This window comes from Tiliqua scincoides, chromosome 12 (assembly GCF_035046505.1).
Source record: "Tiliqua scincoides isolate rTilSci1 chromosome 12, rTilSci1.hap2, whole genome shotgun sequence".
NCBI classification, from domain to species: domain Eukaryota; kingdom Metazoa; phylum Chordata; class Lepidosauria; order Squamata; family Scincidae; genus Tiliqua; species Tiliqua scincoides.
Genome location: NC_089832.1, coordinates 9,422,890 through 9,440,116, shown reverse-complemented (window position 1 = coordinate 9,440,116; position 17,227 = coordinate 9,422,890).

The window sequence follows — 17,227 nt, the reverse complement described above, 5'->3', positions numbered from 1 at the left end:
AATCATTATGTTGACATTTAAAGAAATAGCGACAACTGGAATAAGTTCAGTGAAATCTTCTGTCATGGCAAGTCACCAGGACCAACAGAGGCTCATTTGAACAGCAGATGGTGCTTTAGTTTGTGACCACTATCCTGCTGCTACAGTAGAGAGTGTACTTTCTAATGGCCTACATCAGATGGCTAACAGTCCAGACAAAAAGGGCCTCATTGGTACTCATCCCTGATACTACCATTACACTTCACCTGGGTGTTGGCCAGCTACAGACTTGTCTGCCTCCCATATCAGTCTGCTGTGGACAGTTAGACACCATTGAAGGTGTAATGAATATTACCCTTGGATGTTATGAATTGACAGCTGGTCAGACATGGAAACATGTTTTGTGCTAGGAAACAAGTCAACAGTTGGATATCCTTCAACAGGGGTCTGCTGTTAGTGGCAGTACTGGGTCCCATGTGGGTCCCATGTAGGAGGGCCCAGTGGGGCTTGAGCCAGTGACCTATGCCTACTCAAGGACCCATACCTGGCCAGCACCTGAGGCAGCCTGAGGTAGACAGCAAAACCTGTGTAAGATTTTAAAGGCTACTGTGCCTTTAAAATCTCTGTTTGCATGTTCTTCACATTTTAATGCTTCCTGGTCAGCATGGCTGGGTAATTGATGATATGCCCCAAAACTATCCTTTAATTTAGTCAGAGGAATCTTAGGTTGAAATCCTATACCCACTTTCTGGAGAACGGATTCTACCAAACATAGTGGGACTTACTTGTAAGTACACCTCTCAAGAACTGGGCTGCTAATTTTTCTTTCTTTGTATTTTTCAAACTCTCTTAAAACAAAATGGCACTATTTCATGATAAATGAAAGAAAGAAAAAGCAATAAAACCAGTAGCAAAAGTCCGCCCTCCAACAATATGGGGAAACAGAAGCCACTGTTTAGTTTAAGGGGCAATTCATCACCAATCCCTCAGTAAAGAAATGACACTGGAGATGGTGCTGAGTGGGTGGAGCCAGACAACAAGCAGAGACTCAAAACAAATCAGAGTAGCTGATCATTGCCTGTGCACAGCTTTCATATGAAGTCATTTTAACCCTTCATATTCAGAAAAGCCAAAGGACAACCTGGGTGGGTGCAGTCCCTGGGAATCTTTACTGGGGGTGGTGCCAGCAGCTCAGTGGTGGAACACAAGTGTTGCAAGGAGAAGAGCTCAGTTTTGATCCTTCACATCTCCCAATAGGGCTAGGAAACAGCCCATCTCAAAACCCCAGAAAGCAACTGTCAATGCAGAAATCCTGACCTAGATAGACAAATGAGCCAACAACAGCTTCATATGTACAGTATTGTCTAAGACAGACAACAGGCAAGAACCTGGAGAAACTGCACACAGGGGTGTGGGTTCCTGATATTGGCCCCTGTAGCAGTCAACATAAACAGACATCACCAGGATTTGTTTTGCGCCCGCATTTTGCAGGCTTCGAGTGCAGGCAGTTTTCCTGCAAAGGAGTTATATCCTTATCCAACCATCAAACTGAAAAAAGCAGCTTTTATTCAGGGCAGTCTCCTTGATCGGTCACTGCACTGCCTGCAGCACTGGTTCTAGTCAGACCTTGCGTGTGGCTTTGCAGGGCAGTGATGTTGTATTTTTATCTCTTATTCCGAAACACAGGAGAGGCCCGCGCCAAAGAGATCTCTTCTTCATGTAAAGCTATCAGTCGGCTGCTGTAATTAAGAAGAATTGCCTGCCTGTCTTACTCCCGGATGCCTGTGGCTGTGATAGAGGGATCGTTCCATTTCTAGTGAGGAATGGAAGAAAAATACCAAGACATGCTTGGGATGTGGCACAAGGAAAAGCATCTGGAGTAACTAAAGGCTGGATGTTTGTCTGGAGCTCTGTTCTTGCATCGATTGGTTTTCCTACCCTGGGGGCTTGTTTCAATGAACCAACATATAAGATAAATGCTTGGTGCCACAGCTACCCTCTAGATAGGAGGGGAAAAGCCCTGGCTTGACAAAGCATGTCTGCTAGCCTGATCCATGCTTCTACCTAAAAAGTGCACTCTGTCAAGGTACATGGGCCTGAACAATGAGTGCAGCCTTAAACTGCAGCGTATACCACATCCCAGGGCTGGCTTTAAGCCAACTGAACCAATTGCTCCCAATTGGACTCCATGCCTAAGGGGCCCCCCACACTAGGGGAATCTACTCTAGTCTTGACAAATACAAACATCAACACACTGCAATGGACATTTGAATTTTTTTTCTAAACCAAAAATAAAATTAACTTTTTTACTAAATCATTTCATAGTCACTACAAGTGATTTTGTAACTATTTACTTTTCAAAGGTAATCTACACATGTTTACTTATAGGCTTACATGTGAGCCATTTTATACTAAAATGTGCTTAGATCCATCTGGTCCATTAACTCACTTGGTTTTTAAGCACACATTTTGATTGCTTTCCATTCTACCATAGAGATGTAAAATCTATAATAAATATTTATATTGCTAAGATTCTATAGACCTTGGCTGTGAAACTGTGGACCCACAAAAAAATGTTCCCAATTGGGTCCCAAAGCTCCTAAGGCCAGCCCTGCCACACCCACAAACCACGGTTTACTACCACTGATCGTTCACAATAACCAGGAATGTGATGAGTGTGAGACTGGGAGATAATAACTCAGCCAAGGTCACCTTGGAAGCTTTGTGGCTGAGTGGGTCTTGAACTTCCAGCTCCAAGTCCAACTCCAGAACCACTGCACCATCTTGGCTAAGGACCATCTTGACTAAGGACCAGGACACACTTGGTCCTGTTTGGTTGTATTTCAGGAAGGGAGAGATCTTGACCCTTTCACACACCTAACCACACAGATAGGAACTGTATGAGTAGTATATTGGCAAGGCCAGCCCATTCATGAAGTTTCAGTTAAGGTGGTTGTCTCGGGTACAGGTTGCCAAGGGGTGTGGACCTCTTGCCAATTGTGCCTCTATTCTGACCTCTGCCCACTTGCCTCTATTGCATCTCCTCCTCCAACTTCCTGTACTGGAAAAGAAAGAAGGGGCTGGAGCAGGAGAAGAAATGTGGAGAAGAGTGGTAGGCTAGCACTACTTTCCTCTCTTTCACATTTCCTCTTCCACTCCCCCCCTTCTTTTCCAATCCAGGTTGTAGAAACAGCGGAAGGTAGCCCATCATCAGGGAAGGGGGGGCAGCATTTGGCCTGGTGCCTCAGGCCCTGGGAGGTCTTGGGCCAGCCTTAGAAAAATGAGTTTACCTGTAAGGTGTGCCTGCATGCAATGCCTGCTAAACACACAATCTGATCAAAATACAGAGACTGGGCTCATAGAGGCCCAACATCCAGTGAAGTGATCATGATCTGCCCTCCATGCACCAAGAAGAGCATCTGCAAAGAGTTTAAAGTGACTTGGGGTCCAATTCTATGCTTTCCTAGTGCCCAGGGATACAAAGGGCCCAAATGGCCACCACTGTACCCTATGGTGCAGGGAAGCTCCTGAAGGTCTCCTCGGGTTAATGGAACAAACATTTCCTTACCCTGTGTTGAGCAACAGTGGCCCCTATGGAGCTCCTTGAATCTGTGCCCGCTATTGAGCAGTTGCAGAACTGAGGAGACCTGTGTGTGCGTTTGGGTTTTTTTGGCTTGGGAGGGGGCACAGGATTCAATGGCAGAGTCTGCCACTGTCTCTGCTCCCTCCCAGGTCTGGTCCTCTCTGTGGTCCACCTTCCCTTCAACCTGATTGGTTTCCTCTCTGCCTTTTCCCTGACTTGAAAAGGCTCAGAAACTTACCACTGAAAGCTCCAGTCCTTCATCTTCCCAGCATTAAGGTCCAGCACTCTTACCACCTGCGCTGAAGTGCCTTATGGTAGTTTTTTTACAACACCTGGAGCTGGTGGTAGTGTAGGGCGCTCAGGGTCAGCCCAATAGGGGGAAACCAACAACCTGATCTTTTCTTGGTGTTGCCTTACAATGACTTTACCTGCCGGTTTATCACTCTGCAATCTTCTGGTCTCCCTAAGATCTTGCTGCCTATTACATTTACACAGGATGCTCTCAGAATGACCAAGGATTGCTCTGTGTGGGTATTCATGCACTAGCCATGCACCATCACTGCACAAATATTAAAGGACAATGTTCTTGATCTGGAAACCTGGCAGGTGACTCAGAAAGTAGGTCCTAGTTCCTATTTATATGTCACTTGACAATTACTATCTGAGGGCGCAATCCTAACCCCTTATGTCAGTGCTTTCCAGCAATGCAGGGCCATGCAGCTCTGAGGTAAGGGAACAAACATTCCCTTACTTTGAGGAGGTCTTCATGAGTGACACCCAACTGCAGGAAGCAGCACATGTCCCATTGGCACCGCTATGCCAGTGCTGGAAAGCACTGACATAAGGGGTTAGAATTGCACCCTCTTCTTCCTAGTGTTGATCCTGCACTATGGTGGGGTCTACTTTTCGGCATGTCTGTCTCCATTTTGCTCTATCCAGGGCATCCTCAGGGCACCCTAACAGGGTTAAAATCACATGGATAAAAAAGAGGGGAAAAAATACAAAATACAATTGAAGAGTAGGAAAAAGGAACATAAAAACTACCTCTACTGTGTTGGATGATTGACACATGTTGCTCAGTGTTGTTTATACTGACGGGCAGTGGCTGTTCTTCAGGCTTTCACAGTGAAACCTATGTTGGCCCTATCAGGAGATACCAGAGATTGAGGGTATCCTGAACTTGGCCAACACCTGCGCTGAGCCCTAGTGCTAGCACTGGGTGCCATAAATGTGCTGTAAAGTACGTTTACGGCACCTGGTGAGTAAGGAGCACCGACGCTGGGCCCTTGCCAGTCAAGCGCTGGGCCCAGTGCTTTCAGGAAGAGGACGCGACACCAGGGGTAAGTTCAACTGCCAAGTGGCAGTGCGGTCTTGGGGGGGGGGGTGAGTGGAGGGGGTAACGAGGGCAAGGGAGGGTGGGAAGGGGGGAGGAATCAGAGTAGAAAGGGGGCAGAACCAGTGGAGCTGTGCTCTGCCATGTCCCAACCTCCCTGTCAGGCCTTCTGACCCAACACAGAGGCTCTCAACTCTGTGCTGGCAAAATAGCTGGCAGACTTTAGAAGCCCCATTGCAGGGGTTGATGCTTTTCCCCAGGTTCCCTTCCCCAAAGGAGATCACTGGCTGTATCCTGGCACCCACTGGATACAGTGGTAGCCACTTGGATGTTGCTGCTCCAGCGGGAGCTGCAAAGCTCAGGACTGGGCTGGGAAGGGAACTTTCTATGATCTAATGTTTTTAATTAGATTAAATGTTTTTATCTGCTATTTGTCTTAATTTATGTTTTTAAATGTGTTTTTTATATGTTGTTAGCCGCCCTGGGTCCCTTTAGGGAGAAGGGCGGGATATAAATAAAGTTTATTATTTATTATTATTTATTATCTACTACTAACCTACAGTCCCATCCCAAAGGAAATCACAAGACAAATACTGGGAGATAAAAGTGAGAAGTACCACTAAGTAAAGGCCTGGCTGAAAAGTCAGATCTTGTAACTATCACAAGATTGACAAGTTGGATAAGCATATTGACAGAATTGACAAGCTGGACAAGTAGATAAGCATTCCACATATTGGGGGCCACCACAAAGAAAGTTCTGTTGTGTAACACTGCCGGCTGAGCTTCGGATGGTGCAGAAATGTGCAAGAGCTCCTCTTCATCTAATAGGCAGGCAGATTCGCATGCATGTGGTTTAATTATGTGTGTGACTTAATTTTGAAGGCTTGGGATGACACAGTTAATCTTTCCACTTCCCTGAATGTTTGCCAAAATGCTCCATTTTATAGCTATCAAGGTGAAAAACAAAAATTCTTGAACAGCTGTGCCAGTAAAAGAAGAATCTATGATTTCTCCACTCTTCTGTTCCATAACGTGCGTTGACAGGAGGGGCCTGCTTAGCATCTAGACCCCTTTGATCATAGCAGCTGGGTCTGTTTTTCTGCCCCCTACCCCCGACCAACCTTAGCCTCTGAAAAAAATCAAAACAGTTTCAGCCTTCATTATTGCCATGACTGTTACATAGCTGTTTTGATAACAGTTGTAGGTCTTATTTTGTTCCACTGCTAATATGGTATCTTGAAAATTCCATCGGGGGGAAAAAAAATCATTATGGCAATCTTGTTTTCATGAGACAAAAGCACATAGATAGATATAGATATATAAACAAGAGAACAAGAAAAGCAAATTAGTGGCAGGGAAAAGAGGAAGAGGACCAGAAAGTCTATGAAGAAAAGAAAAACAAACACAGGATGTTCTTCCAAGTCCCAGTATCCTCTCTTTGAGGATACACAATGTTAATACTGCTCATTTTTAGTTGACCTGCATATCACTTCTTTCAGGCATTTGATTCCACCAACAATTCTATAACCTATAACCCAGTGGTTTGCAAACTTTGTGCCTGAACTCACAGGGGCATCGCAGGATGTCCCTGGGGGCCACCTCTTCCAGTTTCTCCCAGGTGCTGCCATCTTGGATTGTATAGCATCCAGGAGAGTTGGGAAGAAGAGACAGCTTCCGAAGAAGAGCACTGTGACCCAGCTTGGGAACCATTGCTATAACAAGTTCTACTAGCTCCTATTAGCAGTTCTACAAGCTGGATCATTTTGGTATCAAAGAACATAAGGCAAGCCCTACTGGATCAACCAAATGTCTGCCTAGTCCAGCATTCAATTTTTGTAATGGACCAACCAGCCATTTGCCAGTCACTTCCATAAGGCATAACCTCTTTCTTCATCACCTCCCTGCAACTCTTATTAGAGGCCCACTGCTGCTGAACAAGATGGAAGTATAAAACCAGCATGACTAGTGCCCATTAATAGAGTTTTCTCCCATGAATTTGTTTAATTCCCTCTTATAGGAAACCTATGTTGGTGGCCATCCCTGCCACCCTATATAGGATGGCAGTATAGTATTGTAGGCAGTATAGGAGACCCACAGTCAATGGCTCAGTAAGTCAAGGGAGCCACCAGTCAAAAAAGTTTGGGCGCCACTGCTTTATGGCCGGGGACTTCAGTGACTGCATTGCACCATGACTTCAAGTGTACATGTGACAGCCTGTGCATTTTGCCCCTAGGATTTGGATACTTGCATGAAAGAAAATGACTTTATCCCTGTTATCCTTTCTTTGTAGAAAATAAATGTCTCCGTTTCCACAGGATAGGAGACCTTTATCATGTTGCTTTAAAATGGCTTAAAGTGGAATACTTTCTTCCCCCATCAGCTTCAAAGGTCAGGGTTTAGACAGTCCTTCCTGAGCCCCATGGATAATGTTTACAGTACTCTCAAATGACTTAAAATAGACTAAATTGTTTTGAGCTGACAGTCGAAAAGGTCACCAAGGAAATCAGTTTAGTCAGTCCTGCCTGCTTTCCAAAGCACACATGGTCAAGTCTGTCGTAAACTGTGGCAAAGGAAGACTTTTCACTTTAAAATACATTGGAAGCCGAATGCACATTTTGTCACTTTGCAGATTTTAATTGCTGGGCACGCTCCGCGCCATCCCTGGCTACTCATCTTTTGTGACACAGCAGAATCCTAGTTAATGTGAGCCCAATTCTTACTGTCTGTAGTAATAAGCCATTTCTGCCCAACGTTGCATATACGCAACAAGGATCAAATGTGTACGCCTGTGAGGATGGGCAGAAATGGGTTAAAGTTACCATGTTACTGAATTAAAGACCTTATAAGTGCAAATGAACTTGTGAATTTCTATCACCTATTTGGAGGATTCCTGCTCTCTTGACTCCATGGCTCATAGCTTCCCCTACATCTTTTTCCAGTCCACTCCTTTTCTACCAGTACCACATAACATCCCCCTTGACATGTCATGTCATCAGAGCATTCAGTACTCCGAGACATTCATGCCTACTCTAGCTGGACTCCTTCTCCCTCAATAAACCCATTCCAGAGCTACTAATGGTGCTGCTAGTACCATTAGTAATGTTATTTCCCATATAATGTTGACCTTGTGGGATGGGGAAAAGGGGGGTGGGTTGCCTGGCAAGATCCAGGACTTGAAGGATGGTGGTAATAGGCAGAGGCCTCCAGGCCCTGATAGGACACCCAAGCAACCTGCTTGACAATGAACAATTATTCAGAAATATAATCTAAACTAACATCCAAGCACAACTAGCAGCATTCAAATTACCACTGGGATAGAATTATATTGAAATGTTCACAACCAGAAACCAACTAATAGCACAATCCTGTCCCCCTTCTGCACTGGCATAAGCTGTTGCAAAAGTGATATAAAGCGTGTTGTGAAAGTGCAGAAGTTAGTAGCACTGGCCAGAAGGGCACTGCAGGGAGCAGCATGAGCTGGACATGGTAAATTCTGCACAAGGCAGTGCAGGAAAGGACATAGGGAGGGTGTGATGGGTGTGTGATGGGGGTGGTGAGACGGAAGCAACAGGGTGGGTGGATTGGGCCTGGGAGGCGGGCAGAATTGGCAGCAGCGTGTGCTCTGTATCCTATCCCTTTTCCCGGGTCCGATCCACCAACATGGGGCAATGCAGATTTGTACTACCAACTTAGCAGGCAGAGGTCCAAGTTGCCCTATTGCAGCTGCTGGGGCAAGGAGATCCCCTGCAGGATTCAGCTCAAGTTGTGCTGGCATTGCTGCACAGATTGGGGAAATTTGCACCGGACTTATTTATTTAATAAATCTTTCTTTATCAGATGTCTTCTCACATGGCATATAAGGGGCATGGCCAATTCTGTTTCATTAATTTCCAGTATTTTAATACAGGAAAGTTGAGGTTATCCACTTTTGCAATACACTTCTGCAAATTGCTGCCATTAAAACAGCATTGTTTCAGAAAAGCTTCCTAGGATATGATCCAGCAGAAACATTCTCCACCCTCAAGCTCACTAAAGTGTAGGAGAATTGCAAAAGAACACAGATGTCAAAGCCCTCTACCCCTCGCCAGGCAACGGCTGGATTAACTTCCCTTCAGCCTCACGACAGAACAGCAGATGAATGGAAAGAAATGACTGTATGTGCCTTGATGAAAGAATGTGCCCATTCAATCAGGCTATTAAACTGAGATGGCTAACTGAATAGCATTTTCATTAGTGTGGTCACCTATTGATCTCTTGCGATAAATAAAATAGGAAACACAGGACACAAAACTGCTAGAAGGAGAGGGAAGAGTGTGTGTGTGTGTGTGTGTGTGTGTGTGTGGGGAATAGCTCAGTTCAGCTACTCCTCCGTCTCTTCTCTCATCCTGAAAGCTAGGATACTGTAGTGGTTTGGGAGTTGAACTCAGACCTGGAAGATTCAGGTTCAAACCCCTGCTCAGTCATGAAGCTTCCTGGGTGAACCTCAGGCCAGCCACTCCCAGCCTCACCTACTTCACAGGGTGGTTGGGAGAAAAAAAAGGAGGGGGGGAACTATGTACCCTATCTTGAGCTTCCTGGAGGAAGGGTGGCTTAAAAATGTGAATAAAAATAAATAAATAAATAAATAAATAAATAAATATTCCTGGCCGGTTTAATGGCTCAATCTAATGAATGCAATATTGCAGACAAATCTCATGATCCATCAGCACATTGGGTGATCTGTCATCACTATGGCATTGCTGCATTCTATGGCTCACTAGTGATAGCGTGACAGCCAGGAAGCCCTGTGTCACCAGTGATGGGTTGCAGACCACCCCCTGGAGGAGGTAAGGTGGCAGTGGAGGCAGAAGCCGTTTGGCAGCAGAAATTAGGCCTAGTTGCAGAAGTTGGGAAGTGAAGACTCGCCTTAAGAAACTTCCCTTGCCTTATGGAAACTTGTTTGGTGGCCCTTGAAAATTATCAGATATTTCTCCTTCAGAAGGCCTCCCAAAACGCACGTTGAATGTCACTGCTTTGATATTTTGGTGTCAAGCCAACAGTCACAACCAGGGTGTCCAAGAGGAATTTTGTCAGGGGGTACAAAGTTTCTTTTCAGCCCCTTTCCAAAGGGGGGAGGAGAAGGGATGAAACAGATCAGGGGAGGGTAGTGACAAGGGAGACAGAACAGGAGTGAGGAGGGAGCAAAACAAGGCAGAGGGAGGATGGCAAACACTGGAAAAGTCTTTGGAGCCCAGATCTACTGGGCTTCCCAATGCAGAGCCCAGGCCTACCCACCCATGCAAGATCAACAGCTAGATACAGTAATATGGAAAACCAAGCACACTCCTCTCTAAAATCTTTTAAATATAGAAAATCATTGCAGAAAATTAGCATCACCAGATTGAGGCTTGCATTAGATTGGAAAGTGTCCTGTACACCAAAACTTACTTCTGAAGCAGCTGTAGTCCAATAGCTGTGTCCCAGAATGTACACTCATTCAGGGTAAGCAGATCCACAAGCCAAAGAGCTACTCAACCAGACTAGTTGCCTCCCAGATTTGACACTGTGTTAAGGAGTGTCATGTACACATTCCTTGGCCCGGCATCTGTGCCTTCCAGTTGCAACAGCAGCCACAGACCCAACATACCATGCGGGCAATGAGTTCAGGTGAGATAGGAAAACATAAGATCCCAGAAAATTTCTGGGCCCCCTTCTTTGATCCCCCAGGTTCCAAATTTGATCCTGGGCCAGGGTACAAATTACCCCCTTTACCTCCCTCTCATGGGCCCTAGTCACGACTGCATCCCTATTTCTGTCAGTGAAATATTCAAGAATTGTCTCCTTCCCCCATCACAAACCCTATATGTTGTTTCAAGAGCAGTGCAATATGACACTGGAATCCTGTCACACCAAAGGGATGAGTCAGTCTCCAAATCAGCTTTTTTCCATTGAACTGAATGAAGAAGTCCTTGTAGGGGCTTTACTCTCAGCACATTTCTGGCTGCTTCTACCAACTGCTAGAAAAAGATTCACACTCCCCCTTCAACATGTTTAAACACCAAAGTTTAAAAAGCCCACAAATTAACTGGCAGGTGAGATTGTTTTAAAAGAGAAGCAATTCCACCCCCCACCACTTAATTCCATCTTTTTACAGACCAAGCTCCTCTGCCATCTTCTCCCTGTGACATCAAGTTGTTGCAATTAATTAGCCCTGGTGAGATCAATGCTAGCTTGCAAACGGATAATTTTCCTCTGTAAAACTGTGACCTTTGGAAATGCTTTTATAAACAAAAAAACAACAACAGAAACACCCCTAAACAGCTTGTCACTTTATTGTAGCAATCTATTAAAAGCCTAAATGTGTCAGACAGTCTCAGCAGTAAGGCAGACACGTTTCAAGTGTGGAGTGAAAATATTTGGCTCTCCTTACGTACAGCTTCCTACATTCCTTACAAGCCCTGAGACTATCGAGTAGCTTCCTTACTCTTCTGCTGTGCACTGCAAACATAAGAACATAAGAAGAGCCCTGCTGGATCAGGCCAAAGGCTCATCTAGCCCAGCCTCCTGTATCTCACTGGCAGCTTCCTGTATCTCACTGGCCCACCAAATGCTTCAGGGAGCACCAAATGCAGCAAGACAACCTGCGTCCTGGTGCCCTCCTCTGCATCTGGCATTCCGAGGTAGCCTACTTTTAAAATCAGGAGCTTGTACATACTTGACTTGTAACCAGTGATGGATTTTTCCTCCAGAAAAGTGACCCAAACCTCAAATGGCCAGTGGCTTCCACCTTGTTGTTCACACTGTTATTTCCATTTGAAGTTTGACTTTGGGAAACTAACAGCCCAACCCTATTGAAATTCCCCCACACTAATGCAGTGGGGCCAGGGCAGCTTGCATTGAATCTTGCAATCTGGAGGTCTCCTTGAGGTAAGGGGATATCTGTCCCCTTGCAACCAGGAAAGCCCCAGCCACGCCAACAGTCTAATCAGACCTGTGCCTGCTAAATCACTGGCACAAGTTCAAGTGGATCTGTGTCAGTGGATCTGGCCTGGGACGGGAGATAGAACATAGGGCACAAAAGTATCCTTGCAGGGCAGTTAGCAGCTACCTTGCAAACTGCAGGAGCTCAGTTCACACAAAGTAATTAGCAGCTACAGTTATCTGATTTTTGAATAGCCTCAGGTCTGAGGCAATTAGTTATCTGATGTTTCCATCTCCCATTGGTGATCCACCAAAAATCAGGTCATGACGCACCCACAGTTTGGGAACCTAGTTCCCTTCCCGGCCACAATCCCATGGTGTGTGTCCTTTTGGACCTGCACCAGCTAGCTATTGCAGTTCCAAGTAGGCCCCCTGCACTGCGGAGACTTACACCAAGGTAAGGAAACAAATATTCCTTTAACCTTCACAACTGCACCTCCACCATACAAAATATTCTTCCTGCGTGTTTAATTACAAAATCTGTAGACTGGGGAGGTGTGTTTCCGTCATGTCTTGCACCCCTACCCTTTGTTGCTTTGCTTAGCATCCAGCCTGAGGAATTGTTATGGAGAGAAAAAATAAAGTATTTTGTTAAAGATCTGTATCGATGTAACTCTTTGATCTGAATGAGATGTCTACTCTGGATTTTGTCCAAGTCTGCTTTGATGGCTACCTCTCTATTTGTCTATCACCAAAACCCCCAAACGAGCTGACATTCAGCTCTTACGAATGAACGCCAGACAGAACCATTTTCTCAGACAACCGGTTAGCAAAGCATTTCCCACTATATAATAAATTGGGACATGTCTGAAATGAAGAACACCTGATACGAAATCAAATGTCAATGAATTTCTTGTTATTTGAAACCTGAAGCTAAAATAGCATTTCAATGCTCTTTGATAGAGAACGCTATTAGAGGCATCGAAATGTCAGCCCACTGGAGTCTCTTGAAAAAGCAAGATAATTTGTATGCAACTGAGTGTGGACCTTAAGGGTTATCCCTTCTCTAAGGGGAACCTCCAACAAACAAAAAATGAACAAAAAAGTCTGTCCCTACAACAAATATGCTGGATTGGATGACCTTTTATAGAGATAACTTCTAGTGTCAAACATGGTCAGAATTTTTTTTTTTTTTTAAAAGAATGCTACTTGAATTAAGAAAAGTATTCTGGAACACATTTAGTAGTTTACACTGAGTGGTAGAAAAGACACTTAAGGCCAAACTGAATCCTCGTGGTATGCTGCCACAAGTCCTTTTGGCCACCAGCAACACTGCACAGACCAAGCTACCAATTCATGGAACAACTGGTACAGGAGTGGGATCATCATGCACCTTATCTGAAACCCCAACCCCAGCCTGGACATGGCATAGCTCTGAAGAGTCCCCTAGAGAACCAGGAAGCAGCCGAGGAGATAAGTAAAATTGTTCCCTGCTTCTCTCAGCCAGCCTAGTGTCACATATCCCTCTCTGTGTTCCAAGCTGCTGTATCACATAATCTCAGACCACCACACCCTGGGATCAATAAGACTGAAACAAAACCAGCAAAAAGATGCTTGATGTTTATGAGGAGGAAGTCCTCATAAATCCTACACATTTCTTTAGGTATGAACATTTACCTTCTAAGGCAGCAGCCTCCAAACTGGCCTGCAGTGTGCCAGGATTTCTGATCCAAGTGCAGTTGCTCTGCTCCTCAGCCTCTTCTCTTCATACTTGATCATTGCAGAATCTTGTGCCATATATATGCACTGGTGTCTACTGCTACTGTAAGTTTCTCCATCCTCTGACCCCATAGGGTTGCTGCAAGAGGGGTATACTTCACTTGGTGCCCAAGTCCTTCCTGGTTCCAGGGAAAGAGGGTAGAAACAAAGGGAGGGTTGCAGGCCCAGCAACTAGGATCCCCCAACCAGATTTCAGAGTTCAGCAGGGAGAAGAGGGATGCTACACCCCCCTCCCTCCCTCCCTCCCTTCCCTTCCCTTCCCTTCCCTTCTCTTCTCTTCTCTTCTCTTTGCCCCAGCCCTGAAACACCAACAGAGCAGTCATCAAGTGGTCCAGAGACCTCTCATCGCTAATCCAGAGTGCCTTATGAAGCCTTGGACTCTCCCTCTCCTGAGTTCCATCCTCACCACCTGGTCCAGCCTTGGGGTTTAAGTGCCAGCATTGCCCCAGAGTAGAGAGGCCCTCATCCTTTGAGGAGCAGCTAACCTTGTGCCTTGAGAGCCTGGGGGACAACAGGAGGACTGGACATCCATCCATGCACTGACTGTATGGTACTGGTGGATGCTTCCCCACCAAGGTTGTGATGGGTCAGCTGGAGAAGCTGAGGCACTGGGGTGAGTCCAAAAGTGAACAACTACAACTAAGTACTTAAAACTCAGCTTTCCCCCCTATTATCCAAGCAGGAATATTGTTTTATCAACTCATTTTTGTCTTTTTTTGCAAACTTAACCTTAGAGAATATTATATCACTGATGGATCCTGAAGTTTAGACTTCTTTTTATTTCTCTCTTTCTCAGCTGGGGAAAAATGCATTTAAATGCAAACAAGTTCTCTTCTTGATGGGCTCCAAGGCCCTTCCCTGGCATTGTTTGGAGCTTTGCCTAAAGAAACTGTTCAGAATATATTTATGTGTATTAATGTGTTTAGGACAGTTGAAGGTAAATGTATTTTCTATTACTTTCTGCTTTACAAATTCCAGAATGGACGTAACGAGATAGATCACCACTTCATATTGTAATAAAAACTCCATTATATAAAGCAGATAAGGGGAAGGAAGGGGGAATCACCGTGCATTTAAAAATCTTACAATAGGTGAAAAATTTCTTTTAAGCCAGAAATTCTATCTGGATCATTATCTATACAGTCCAACATATGTTCTTGCCACTCTTCCTTAGTCCTTTTCAATTGAGGTTTATGGTACATGTTTCAAGCTTTTGTTAGGCTGCTGAAGATTATCAGGGTAATGTTGCTGCAGTTGCTTCTGGTTTGAGTACAGATTTGTTATATAGAAACTAGCAAAGGGGGGGGAGCTTTGGAGTAAGGAAGCTTATTGGGCCTGCACCTAAAACGTGTCTCAAATGCAGTGACTTAGACTTGAGTTCCGCAACTTGCTCCCAAGTCGAACTTGTCTGGTCAGTCACTAGCTCAGACTCAACTTGGCACAGAGAGGCAGTGACTTGGGGATTGCAGCCGTTTTTGCATCTGTTTGTGTGGTGTTCTTACTAATTTACTTTAGTGGTGTTTCTGTGTAGCGCTGCAGGACCTCCTGGGCAATCCAGAAGGGAGCATGATCACCTGGGCAAGGTGGGAAGTGCCCAGGTGATTGTGCTGTAGCCGGTGGCTCCCGGCTGCCTGTGGCACTTTGATTGCTGCTGGTCAGTTGTGCAGTGGGAAGCAAGCATCTGGAAGCCTGCTGTAAGGGGGGTGTTTACAACTCTCTCTCCATACACCCCACCACCAACTCTTTTTTTCCTTTAAATTTGGCTCAGAGACTTGAGTCATGACTTGAGACTCAAGATTTGACTTGAGAATTTGAGCAAGGACTTGATACTTGACGAGGATAGAGACTTGAGATTTGATTCCAGACTTGGGGTTAGGGACCTGAATACATCCTTGCTCAAATGCTACTCCCTTGCAAGACACATTGTCCTGTCAAATGCCACCCCCTTTACCAAGCAATGTGCCAGCCTCAAACTGTCCTCCTTCTCTAAAACATGGAACCATAACCTCATCCCCATTTTTTTAAATGAGTGGGGAAGTTACATGCCTACCTATACTTCTGCCAATCTACACTTACTAGGTTCTTGAATGAAGCCCTAGAATTCCTGACACAGGCTTATAGACTGACAACACAATCCTATGCCCATCTAATCATAAGCAAGTCCCATTGATTTCTGTGTGACTTATGCCCAGGAAAGTGTGTCAGGATTGCAGCCTTAGGGATCCATCTTATCCAATTTTCCAGTGCCGGGCAGCCACAATACAGTCCCAAGGTAAGGGAACAAATTTTCCCGTCCCTTAAGGAGGCCTCTGTGACTGCCTCCCCACCACAGGATGCAGTGGATGCCCCAATGGCACGGCTGCACCGGCACTGGAAAACTGGACAGGATTGGGCCCACAATCCTTATCTTTTTTTTCATTTAATAGTTTGGACTACGTACTGTCCAATCCTATGTAAACCTCCCCCACCACTGATGCAGCTGCACCACTAGAGCACATGCTGCACCCTGCAAGAGGGGCAGTCCCAGAGGTCTCCTGCAGGTAAGGAAATATTTCTTCCCTTGCCTGGGGTAACCCTTTGCTGCCTGAAAGGGTCTGCACCAGAGGTTGGCACAAGTCTAAGTGGACCTGGGAAGGCAGATCGAGGTTAGGAAGCGTGTTGGATATTGGTGATGCTGCTACTCCCCCCACCCCCAACCTGATCACTGCCCCATTTCTCCACCTTCCCACCCATCTCCCATATTGATGTGTTGCTGCTGGGGCATTTCCTGGGTCTGTTGGTGTGCAGCTGCTTGTAGCGGTAGTCCAGCTTTGCTCTATGGCATGTTACCTTTCAAGACAGCCGTAAACCACACTACACCACTGTACATGAGTTCTGGTGGCACAGTGTGTCCAGAGGAGTGGGCGGGCCCTTAAACTAATGAAAAACGTATTGACTACCTTATCTCCAATGCCATTATTTGCTCTGCAGCTCCCTATCTCCTGAGTCCGTCTACAAAAGGAAAAAAAAATGCATACACATTCTTAATTTACCTAAAGATGTATGACTTGGTATGGAAGTTAAATAGACAAAGGCCAATCAACCCCCCCTCCCCCAACAAAGCCCACTTTAAAAGAATAGCCTGGCATGTAACTTAACACAGAAACTATTAAATGTTGCAGTAACCACCCCCAGCTCTACCAGAAAAATGGAAAAAGCAGATTATATTGACTGTTGTGTCCCTGAAACCAGACATTCAGACTCCCCGATGTTTTAATTTTTGATTTAATTTTTTGATAACACATCACAGCTGCAGTTGCGTGTCTGAGAAGAAGCAGATAAAAATGACAAGCTGTATCATTAGAACCGTTTTACAGCTAGTTCCCTTTTTATTTTTATTTTTTTTTGGGGGGGGTGAGGAATGTTCTTTAACATCCAAAAAATATTCTTTTCCCCCCCTCATAAGACGAGATGTAAGGCTGCAATCCTACCCACACTTACCTGGATGTAAGCCCATTGACTGTAATAGAGCTACAATGGGACATTGACTGTAATGGGACTCACAGCCCAATCCTATCCCCGGTAGCGCCACTGGGTGCAGTGCTTCAAAATGGCTACTACTGTATCCAGCAACACCGCTGAGGCTGCTGGAGGTCTCCTTGGTGGAAAGGGAC